General features: G+C 34.2%; 1 long non-coding RNA gene across 1 annotated transcript; it reads right to left on the bottom strand.

Moving 5' to 3' along the window:
- Nucleotides 1-441: 441 nt before the first annotated feature.
- Nucleotides 442-8,568, bottom strand: LOC124373883. Its single transcript, XR_006923483.1, has 3 exons — nucleotides 8,488-8,568; nucleotides 5,324-5,448; nucleotides 442-564 (listed from the first exon to the last, which is right to left on the bottom strand). It is a non-coding gene; the product is annotated as an uncharacterized LOC124373883 (long non-coding RNA).
- Between the last annotated feature and the right edge of the window lie 4,215 nt (nucleotides 8,569-12,783).

The following is a 12,783-nucleotide window of genomic DNA, read 5'->3' as shown; positions in this document are numbered from 1 at the left end:
AAAGAAGTACTCTTTCTAAAAATGTCTTAAACTGCCACTTTTCAGCACATTTCTAATTTATTTCAATATTTAGGATATTTAAAACTCGTAAAATCTACAAAAATTAAAATAGCAAGGTAATAACTTTCATTATATCTATAAATAGCTCTCTTAAAAACAAAAAATTGTTTGCATTAAAGTTTGGCTTTAATCTTGGATGGTTTGACTAATGACACCAAAAACTAATTTTCATGACATTATGTTCATTTAGTATGCTGTTATGTTCTCGTACCTTTGGCTAAGGGTATTCAAAAGTACCTACCACATGTGTTTTAAAACACTTTCCATATAAAATTATTAAATTATAATACAAATACAAATTTTGAGAAAAGAACTTGGCCAGCAACAGAAGACTTACCTTAAAAGTATTGGTTTGCTGCTTGTTCAGGTGTCACATATAGAAAGCTTTAAAGATGTTTTCTTACATTTGAGGTCATTTATTATTTTCTCACGTTGAGCAGCAGGTGTCTTAGAATTAATAGTGTCAGCATGGATTTTTAGCTTTTTTAGATGATCAATTTGATCCTAAAACAGACAATAAAAATAAAACAAACAGAAAGTAATTTTATTTTTTGTTTATTGCTAATAAGATAAAATTGTTATCTAATATGTTATGAGATTTTTGTAACATAATTTTAATACTACAAACAAAAATATATTATTCAAAGAAAAAATTAACAAGTTTCCACTTTGTTTCATTGAATTTATTTTTTCCACAGAAGTCCTTACTCATATTGTCTTGGTGTAATTCACCTTTTCATATTACAATGATGGTTTAGACTGTTTATATATATGATTATATATATATATATATAATCAGTTTACATTTTAAAATTTCTTGCTTTGTTTTCTAAAAAAAGTAGTATAATTAATTAATTATTTTTTTTATAAATTATATAACAAAACATTTAAATATATATATATCTATTATATAAAAATGAAAACTGTTCGTGTGTAACAGCATCACTCAACAAACGGCCTGGACGGATTCGCCTAAATTTTTTTTTTAATTTTGTTCGTCTTGATCTGTAGAAGGTTATAGGATACTTTTTATCCCTTTCCCGATTCAGGATTCCGCCCCACTGGTTACAGAAATACCCGTAAGAAATGCATTGCAGCAAACATATATGTTATTAAGTGAAAGAGTCTTTTCAAATTTTTAATCAGCTGTTCTTTGTAAACATATATAATGCGACCAAAAAATATATATTTATATATAATTTTAATTACTACACTTATAGTTTTAAAGCATAGAGTAAGCTTAAGAGAAACGATCCAAATTTTGTTGTTTAAAAACTGTTTCTGCAATCACTGTTAAACATAGACTTTACTATCCAGATAATACAATTCAAATTTGACGTAAAAATTCACCTTTAACTGCAATATTTATTTTAATATAAACCATGCTCATGCTTGATCAGAAGAGCAATGCAGATATCATAATTACTATCTTTACGTTGGCTACAAATATAAAGAATGTTATAAAATCAACCTTAGTTGTTTTTTTTTTTGACAGAAGTATCATGGAATGTGGTACATACCTTCATAATGCGCCCAAGAAGCTCACGAAGGAAAACGACTATCAAAAATTATCTCAGCAATGTTTAGAATGTGATAGAAAATGAATAAGTGAATATAGTGTACTGTTTTCAACGGGAAAATTGCGTGCGAAGCCGCGGGAAAACTTATTGAAATGCGCAGCGAAGCGCGCCGGGTCCGCTAGTATATATATATATATATATATATATATACACACACACATAGTGAGGTAGGAGCCAGACTAAGAGAGATACCCTGGTCCTCCAGGTTGGGGGTTGAGCGTTGGGCTGACGACCCGCCTCATAAAAAATTATTGTTACGAATCACCAACAAAGAGTAGAAAACTGGACGGAATAAACGGAATAAAGACCCGGCTTTGCTTTAAACAATTACGATTTGGTACATGGAATGTAAGAACACTGGCAGCACCAGGGGCGAGTAACATACTAGCAGAAGAATTGCACAAGTATAACATGGATGTTGTGGCACTTCAGGAGACCCGATGGCCCCTGGCAGGGAGAATTAACACCAAAGATTATTTAATTTATTATAGTGGCTGTGAAGATGACAGATACCACGGTGGTGTGGGTGTTGCTTGTAAACAAGAGAATTTCGGAGGCTGTGATACATTATGAAGCAATTAATAATAGATTGTGCAATATTAGGTTAAGGGGGAAAAAATTTAGTAAACATATCTCTAGTCAGCTTTTACGCGCCAACTGAAGAAGCAGAAAGAGGAAGAAAAAGATAAACTTCTATGGTCTTCTGGACAAACTGGTGGGTAGGTTACCAAGTTTTGATATGAAGATTATTTTAGGGGACGCAAATGCCAAAGTAGGAAGAGAAGAAGTCTGGAGACCTGCTATTGGAAAAGAGAGCCTGCACCAAGAATCAAACGACAATGGAACCAGACTGGCAAGTTTTGCAATTGCAAATGAATATAAAATAGTTAGCACGATGTTCCCAAGAAAAGATATACACAAATATACATGGACATCACCTGGTGGAACAACAAAAAACCAAATTGACCACGTGATCACAGACCAAAGGCACAAAAGTAGTATAACTGATGTTCGAAGCATCAGGGGGAGCGGAATGTGGAACTGACCACTCATTAGTTTTAGTCAAAGTGTGTCAGCGAATAGCAATCCAGAGAAGAAAGGAGGAAGTAAGGCAAGAAAGAAGAATAGAAGTGGGTAGACTTGAGCTTAAGAATATTGCTGATGAATTCAAACTGAAACTGGAGAATAGATTTAAGGCCCTGGAAGACATGGAGAACAATGAAACGGTAGATGCCAAATGGTCTAATTTTAAGGAAGTAGTTCTGAACACAGCAGAAGAGGTATGTGGTAGTAGGAATGCAGTCAAAGCGCTAAAGACCAACAAAGCTCCTGGGAAGGATGAAATAACAGCAGAATTCTTGAAGAAAGGAGGAGAAATAATAGTGGAAAATCTATGGAAACTAATACTTCGTATTTGGGAGAAAGAAGAAATGCCAGCTGAATGGCAAGAAGCAATAATAATACCTATACACAAGAAGGGTGAAAAAGAAGAGTGTGGTAACTACAGAGGCATCTCACTACTCAGCATCCCATATAAAGTTTTATCCAAAATTGTTTTAAAACCGACTTGAACATTATACAAATGAAATAATCAGGGGAAGAACAGGCAGGGTTTCAGTAAAGGGCAGATCAACCACAAATCAGATTTTCATTTTCAAAGAAATATTAGCTAAATACTGGGAATATAATAAATAATTTTTTGCCATATTTATTGACTTTCAAAAAGCATACGATAGCATAATCAGAAAGGAGTTTGTGGACACAACTAGATAAATTTGGCATCCCCGAGAAAAATTAATAAACTTAGTTAAGATGAGTGTCACAGAGTCAAGAGGCTCAGTAAGAATTAATGGTCGGGACTGTGTACCTTTTGGGATAAACTCAGGAGTCAGGCAAGGAGATGGTCTTTCTCCAATCTTATTTAATATTGCCATGGAAGAAGCACTTCAGAGTGTAGCAGAGAGGGATTTAGGGGTGGAAGTTGGAGCTAAACTAAACATCCTGGCTTTTGCAGATGATGTTGTCATATTTGCAGAAAATGTAGATGATTTGAGGTCACTAACTGGACTATTTATGAGTGAGGCAGAGAAAGTGGGGTTGAAGACGAATGATGCAAAAACTAAATATATGCACTTTAGAAGGAATCAAAATCAAAGAGGAGGACCCCTACAAATTGATGGGCATGTTTTCGAACAAGTGGAGAACTTTAAGTACCTTGGGGTCACAATATCAAATAAAAAACACAGATGAACCAGAGATACAAAATAGGATCAACTCAGCAAATAGATGTGCATATGCATGCAATAGGATACTTTTCAACCCAAATCTCTCTCTCACAAAACTAAAACTAGAATATACAAAACAATTATATGTCCAGTGCTTTTTGTACGGATCCGAAACGTGGAGGCTAAATAAGAAGGATGAGAAAAAAGCTTCTAGTTTTCGAGAATAGAATTTTACGTAAAATTTATGGGCCATCATATGAACAAGGGGTATGGAGAAGAAAACATAATAGAGAAATCAGGGAGCTCTACAATAGTACGGATGTAATAGGAGAAATAAAGTGCAGAAGACTCCGTTGGGCAGGCCATGTTTTGAGAAGAGAAGAGAAATGCAAACTGAGGAGGGTAATGTACGGTAAACCCAGAAGGAAGACAACCCCGTGGGAGACCGAAAGTGAGATGGTGGAACCAGGTGAAGGCTGATATGGAGAAGGTGGGCGCTTCAGAGGAAGATGCGGAGGACCGTTCAAGATGGAGGAGCTTTGTTGGTGCGGCTAAATATCACCTCCGATATAAATGGCCCTGGGAGTAAGAGTAAGTATATATACACACACATATACTGTTCTTATAACAAAACACTTAAATTAATAACATAATTTATACAAAAAATACTTTTTATAGACTCAAACAATACAGAATATACCATTGCAAACAATGCCAGCTCACATACAATTGCACAAGTCTACAAAAAGACAGAAAAACGCCCTGTTACCACAGTAACATATGGAACTCCAAATCCAGCATCTCAAAGTTCTGAAAGTGAGCAATTTAATAATTTTAGCCCTGTACTGTTTTATAAATTCCTATGAGAAAATTGCCATGCAATTTACTGTACTGTAAGTGTTAGAAGAACCACTGCTGTACTTTTATTTTTTAACATAATCTTCTATCGTTTTTTTTCTCTATGTTGTAAAGAATAAACAGAGTTTTTTAAAATCTACATTATTTTCAATTTTGAACCAGACAACCTAATAAAAAAATTGAAAGTAAAAAATAATACAATAAATTAATGTAAATTCACCTTTACTATAAACAGATGGGTTTATAACATTTTATATAAACATTAAATTAATTAATTATACTTATTTTTCGAAAACAAAGCAAGAAATTTTAAAATGTTGAATTAATTAAAAATTTTTTGTTTGTAAAACTTAACAGCAAACAAAAAGATAAAACTAAAACAGCTAATTAAAGTATTTACATTTCATAACCAATTCAATTAATTAATATTTACATAGCAGATTGTAGGTATTAGATGGTGAATAATGGATAAAAATTGTGTATATATCTTTCAGAATGATTTACTTAAATTTGGTTTGTAAAACTTTTTCCATTTTCAAATACATCTTCTTGAAATGTCCTTAAAAATTAATCATTTCAAGAATTTCAGAATGCCCTCACCTTCATTAGGGCTAGTAAAGGAGAAAATACAATTGTAACTTTGTTCTCTTGCATAACGGCAGGTAACTGGAAGCACAAGGACTTTCCAGAACCAGTTGGCATTGAGACAAACACATCATTGGTTCCTGGAACAAAAAGATGATCAGTTGTATTTTTATCCTGTCTTAACATATTTGATCTGCAATTTCATTTTATTTTAGATTTTTAATTGTTGGGAGAGCATAAAAGCAGTGCATGAAGAAGGATTAGAACCCGTGAATTTTGCAATGACATTTTATTTTGACAAACTGTGTCTAACAAAGGATTAAATTTAAATTAATCTATCACTTCCTTGTTCAGATTAATTTAATTAAAATTTTTGCTGCTCCTAAACACATTTGGATTAAAAAATAAGTTGAGTATTTTTTAATCTATTACTTTATGAGTTTATTTTTATCAAAAGATTTGCATCACCAGGAAACTTGTGTGTACTGTCGAAACTTGTGAACACTCCTAATAATCACAGATTACACTTTTGATATTCAATCTTTTTACATTTAAATACAAACAATTTGATGACACTTAACAGGGTGCATTATGAAAATAATGAGCATGACTTTATTGTGACGCGACTATCCATCGCAGCGCATTCGGGCCTGTCGGATAATGTGGTGGGGGTTCTGCCCCTCCAAACACACCCGGTCTCAGTTTGCTCCAAACAGTAGGATTGATAGGACATGTCTTTGCACAAAGTCTCTTTTTCAATTGTGTCACGGCACGATGGAGCTTGCAGAAAGTAGCACAAGGCCTTCAAGGAGGGCCGGGAGGTCACTGACGAGCCTCGTTCTCGACGCCCAACAAAAGTCCGAACCGATGAAAACATCCAGCGTGTGCGCTAAGTTTTGAGTTCAGACCGTTGGTTAAGTATCCAAGGAATTGCTGACACCCTGAACTTTTCAACATTTGCAGGACATGGGATAGTGACGGAGGATTTGCAAATATGAAAGGTCTGGGCGAATCTTGTACCAAAGGTGTTGACGGAAGTGCAGAAAAAAAGTTCAAGTTTGGCGCAGTAAAGAATTAATTGGAATTGATTAGAAATTATCCAAGCTTTTTTTAAACTCTCTAAATGGGAATGAATCCTGGATGTTCAAATACAATCCAGAATCCAAAAGGCAAAAAAAAACCTTGGCATTGGTCACGTTATTGAGCTTATAGTAATTATTTTTGTTTATTAGGCAATTTATTTTTGTAAACACAATTCAAAAACTATTTTTTAAGTTAACTTTAATTTAGTTAAACAAATTTTGTTTAATTTGCCATGGCTGGTGCATGCTTGTTGGAAAGCGGAAAACCGTCAGATTGTTGAAGGCGATGTTGCGACGATCATACATGGTTCTTTCATGCCCTTAACCCTCTAATTGGCGGTAATATGTTGCTGGAATGGCGGGCTATTTTTTCAGAGTCAAGCAGGACTATCTTATAATTTTAAAAATAAAATGCAAATTCTAAATATGAGCAATGCTTGTTATATATCAAATTTTTTCGTAATAAACTACAGAATAACATAGTATAGTTATTTTTTACATACCTAAACCTTTTTTTTATGATATCCACACAAATGTTCAAAAAAAGTTTTTTTTCTCCACCAAACTTTTCATTTTTACGTTCTGTAACTTTAAAAATGTCATTCCTAGGAGATTATGTTAAATGCAACCATTATTCACAATTTAATTCTAAAACAAAAAACCTTCAATAATATTTTTTCTATTTACAACACTGTAAAAGTTATATGGGAAAAACTGAATCTAGAAAAAACACTTTTTCTAGTCAGAATCGCTAGAAGTTGCTTGCCTTTTCCTCCCTTTCCCTCAGTAAAAAAAAACAGACCGCGGGAGAAAACTTAGGATTATTGGTACTTTGGGATTATACCGACCACACCAGTATGAAGAACACAAAAATATAAATTTATAGAAACAAACATGATAGAACGAAAAAAACAACTCTTTAATTACAAAATTAAAAACTTACAAGCATTTCCAGGTATTGTAATCGGTTATTGTTGTCTCTGTTATCTTATCTTTCTCGAGAATCCCGATTACGGCAGGCCGAGCGGCATCACATGATTTGCTCGGTACATTACAATTTGCCTTTCCATTACAATTCATCTATCAAATCAGCCCCTCTAGAATTTGATATTTTACTGATAGGTACTATATCGAGGGATGTTTTTTTTTTCGTTGACATCAGCACGGGGTTAGCACCATTTTGGGTGGCGGAATGTGATCAAGAATAAAAACAAGTTTTGAGTGTTTTTTCAATAAAGAGTTTAGTTTTAGTTTGGTAATTGTTTGTTTTTGTTGAATTTTAGTGTTTGGAGAAATGTAGAGGTAAAACACGGAAGTACAAACAAAGCGACGTGACTCTGCAATCACGTTATCTACTAGACCGCTCGACTTTGACCTCTGTCTGAGGATGGGGAGGGGTTTGCGATAACACAATTCCTGTTTTATATTGACAAAATATTGTTTTAACGCTAATCTAGTAATCAGTAGAAGCAAAATGTCAAATAACGATTCATGGTCTGGGTGTGGTCGGTATAATCCCAAAGTTACCGGATTATTTCAGTTAGTACCATTGATTATTTCATCGTGATGTTGATGATACTATATGAAATTTAGTGGTGAACGCAACTGTGCAAACTAGGCGTAAAAATAATTATCGGTTGCCTAGCAATAAGCGGCAATGTGAAGCGACTTCTAAGACGTCGCTTGCCACGTCACGGCGGGCGTAAATAGAACATCTCAGACGTCGCTTGCCACTTAGAGGGTTAAGTGCAAGACGGAGCCGTAATAAATTAAAAATTGTTTCAATATAGGCTATAGGACAATTTCTCATCAGCTTTTTTCCATATGAGCTATGGGCCTCCAATTGCAGTTTTAACAATGAATAATTATTTTAACTTTAGAAATTGCAGTTTAGTAGTAAACTCAGATTCCCTATAGTCCCTAAATTGATAGACTATTTTGGGATATACGGTAACTTAAAATTTCACACAGGCTATAATCTATTATTGTTCAAAATGTAGCAATTCTTAAATAACATACACTACAAAACAAACAATTTGTTTACCAAAACAATTAATGCATCCTACTTAACATTTCATGTTTACTGGTACAACATACCTCTTAATATTTGATAAACAGCATCCCTTTGAAGATTGGATTTAAAATCATCATGTAAAAAATATGTTTTTTTAAATTGTGTAGTACATTTTGAGAATAACTAGTACTAGGTTTATTTTTCAATATACTTCTCCATGTCCAAGGTTGTTAAAATCAAATGTTATCCTTATAACTAAACCAATAATTTTTCTATTTTAACATGAAAATATTCTTGAATGAATACTTGAACATGACAAATTAATATTCCGGTTACCATACTAAACATTATATCAATATTTCTATAACATCAAACAAATAATAATGCACAATACAAAACATAGTTATTACACTAAATTTGTTCACAGACTATTTTCATTTAATTGTGTAATGATGCGGATGAGGTTATGTTGTAGTCGTAGTTGTAGACAGACAATTACATATTTGATTTGCATGGTGTTTTTTTTATTGTTAACATTTTATGCAACAAAAAAACCTTTTATTGTCGGCTTCAAAATAATCACATGCAACCTTGAAGTTCTCTGTAGGTTAAACTTACGTTGATTATATTCTATGGATGGAGTTTTGTAAAACTTGGCAAGTCAATATATATATATAGGTATATGCTTATATATATATATATATATATATATATATATATATATATATATATATATATATATATTTTTTTAAGACTACCTTCAAAAATAGATTTTTAGTTACTGATATCTGTAGTTACGAAATAAAATAAAAATTTCTAAGCAATTTGGCAAAAGAATTATAAAGATATTTTGAAAATGACTGTGTTATGAATTTTTCAAGCTTAAATTTATAATACTAACTTTCGGAAAAAATTTCTTGTGGTCATTAAATATTATCTTTGTTCGATGCACATACATTGTGATAAGGTTGTTCGGTAAATATTAAGCTCAGCGACTACCGCTCCAATCGCCGTAATTTTTTGCATACTAACACAGGTTAGCGTAATTTCATCGAAAACAATAGTCCCGATTATCGCTAACATATAAAAACCGGTTTTTCGGCAGTAAAATGTTGGCAATACAAAACACATAAATGACGAGATTTTCGGACTATCAAACTAAAAACAATGGCCGACCATGGTCGTTTAGATGACTTGACAGTAGTCCACGTGACAAACAGGAAAGTTTCCGATTGGCCGGGCGGGTCACGTGACCTATAGGACGGCTTCGATTGACCGCCAGACGTAAACAACCAACCCACATGGACAAGGAATAATTAGTGAAGTTGTTGACATGGCGTGCGATGGTTTCTTGTCACACGCTAAAAAGACCCTAGCTTGCGTATTCAAAATTCAGATCACGCGATGCTTGCCCGCTGCGCAGCTCTTTTAGAAAAAAAATTAACTCGAGCTTGCAAAGTCCAAGCCCAGATCACGCCATGACTGCTTACACACACAAAACTCAGACAAAACTAACGCAGGTTTCATTACAGGCAAAAGGTAACCGGCGCGCGTTTATCACTGATAAGATAAGACGAGTTTTATACTAGAAGTAGTACCTGGACTACTGCCCTACGAACTAATAAGACCAAAAAAACGAATAAATGCAATGACAGGTTTTTTTTTTAATTTTTATTTTTTCCGACATTTTTTTTTTTTTTGGTGGGGGGGGGGAGTAAACGGCTACGGCGATAATCGGGATTATTTTTTTCTGTGAAATTACGTTAACCTGTGTTAGTATGCGAAAAATTACGGCGATCGGAGCGGTAGTCGCTGATCTTAAGATTTACCGGTTGTTCATTTAAGGTAATTTAAATCCTTGACAACTACACATAGGTTGTTTTGGAATTTTCGCTTTATTCAATTACGCTCACAAATGCTATTTTAAGAAACAAGTTGAAAAATTCCACTGCTACAAGTTAGAATGAGACGAAACACCGTTGACTCGTAAAGAAAGGGACTTAGATTTATGCCGCTCAGAATAACTTTTTAATTTATAGAAAATAACACATTTAACCCCTAAAAATAGTGCAATCTACATGCCTTAATCCAAGTACCCTCCTTATGCCGAATATAGTAAAATAATATTTAACAGTGTACTACAAAATTGTACATTATTATTATTAAAACAATGATTTTGTGTAGTTGAGATTGAAAAAATAAAACTGTTAATGTCATCACAAAATTGAAAATTTATGTTTCAGACTGTTTTTGCCTAAATTCTTTAATACACTTAAAAAAATCGAGTTAACTAAATAGAAATCCATTTGTTTTCAGGAAAAGAGTATTGTCGTATGCCATCTTGCTTATTTTAAAATTCAATTTTGTTGAATAAATTTTTCCATAAAATATAGGATTTTTTATAGAAGTTACATACGTAGTGAGCTTCCAGTGACCCAAAAGAACCAAGTTCAGTCAATAATTGGCCAAGTAAGGGCTAGATGTAAATTCAATAAGCGGAAACCCCAACTATATATATTGTTCTGGGTACCAGGTAGTATAATTTCTTTCCGTTAAATGTGGATTATAGTATAAATTATTTTAATTTGAGTTAATTCCATTCTTGATTCAACATTAAATTTCAGCAGGTCAAAATTTGAATTTAATCTTCTACCCAAGTATAAATTAGCCGGTGTACGCATCGCTGATGAGGGTACTCTTCTACAACAAGCAAAACAAACTGATTGCAATCTATTAGTTAAATTAGAAAAACTCTCTCTAAAAAAACTCAATTGTCAAAATCAAAGGGCGTAGTCATCTTTATCAAAGCATTTATGATGTCATATGATGAAGCCTCATGATGTATTTCAAACTTCAGTAGGTACAGATCTGATATTTTTAATTCTGTGTCTTTAACGAAGAGATTCAATAGTTAAAATAATGTTTATTAGCTCTTTCAGGACTTACGCGTGTTAGACTATGCGCTGCTAGTGCGAATAAATAAGTTTCTGACCTCACTGTTTATTGGCTCTGATACCCCGATCAAGAAAATACATTAAAGCCTTAAAAGCCCACTTCGACAAAATTACAAAAAATGCAACTACGGGCCGTTTAAATTACTCAGTCTAAGGTATTTTCAGGACCATAGTAGAGTCAGTTTTGTTAACCCCAACACGAGGAATATATAAACTAACAATAACCCATTTATATTATTTTTGGTCCACGTAACTGAGTTCCGGTCTGAGATATTTCCAGTGTCTTAATATTTGCAAAATGTACTATTTTAGTATATTTTTAGTAAAACTTTTAATTTTCTTATCTGAATGTTTCTTTACTCTGTGCTCAATGGCAACTTAAGAAAAAGTATAAGTAAGAAAAATGTTGTTAATATCAAGCTTACTCTATGCTTTCACTGTATGAACAAGTAGAAAATAGTGGTTAAATAAATTTAAAATATAGTTGTGCTGTCATAAAATAATATTCACATAGAACAGTTGATTACATTTAACAAATATTTCAATTAATGTTCTAGAACTTTAGAGACTAAAACGAGATTTTTCGCTACGTTAGAGACCAGTGGGGCATAGCCATAGCCTGTATTCATTCATATCAAGGATGATAAGAATTTCCATGTACAATTTCAGTATAACCTGTTAAATACTTTAGGCGTGAAAGCAAAACAAAAACAAAGGCACATTTACAATATTATTAGGATAGGATTATTAATAGAATTGTGAGATATATATATTATATTCTGAATAATTTTTCCTGTTTTAGTACTTGTTATTGGAAACACATTCAACCATCTTAAACATGCGTCAATAACGACCAAGTCCAAGTCGCTGTGACTGTGAGGGGGGGGGTGGATCCCCCACATCTTTTCAAGGCCTCTGCCGGTTTGGTTTTTGCCTTGTGTCCTCGAGGGTCAAAACCCTAGTAGCTTTCGCTACCTGTCAGTGGGGTGAAGTGTCGTGGTTGCAGTCGAAGTTGTAGTTTGATGTCATCAGTCATCCATGGGAAGACGCAGTTGGGGGACCTCCTGGGCGCGAAGCTCACGGATGTGATCCCACGGTGAGGACTCTGCAACTTCCTCAAGGCTCGATGTCAGGCCTTCTATGAAGATCCTGATGGTAGGGACGTTGGACACCGAAGCCCTGACTACGGTGTTCCTCACGAACCAGGGGCGACCCAGTGGCGCCGCCGGAGACACACGCTCTGGACAGCGAGCAACTGCCTCCTTGCGGTCTTGCAGGTGAGGTTGGTACCTTGCTGGGACCGCCATATGTGAGCACTGGTCGTATCAGAGTCGTGTAGAGTAGGACCTTCGTCCTGATCGGTAGCTTCGTGGAGTTGAGCAGGGGGCCGATGCTGCCGAAGCCCTTCCTCGCTTGGCCACAGAT

The sequence above is a fragment of the Homalodisca vitripennis genome, unplaced genomic scaffold (genome assembly GCF_021130785.1).
Source record: "Homalodisca vitripennis isolate AUS2020 unplaced genomic scaffold, UT_GWSS_2.1 ScUCBcl_6641;HRSCAF=13944, whole genome shotgun sequence".
NCBI classification, from domain to species: Eukaryota; Metazoa; Arthropoda; class Insecta; order Hemiptera; family Cicadellidae; genus Homalodisca; species Homalodisca vitripennis.
This window is presented reverse-complemented; position numbering and strand designations above follow the sequence as displayed.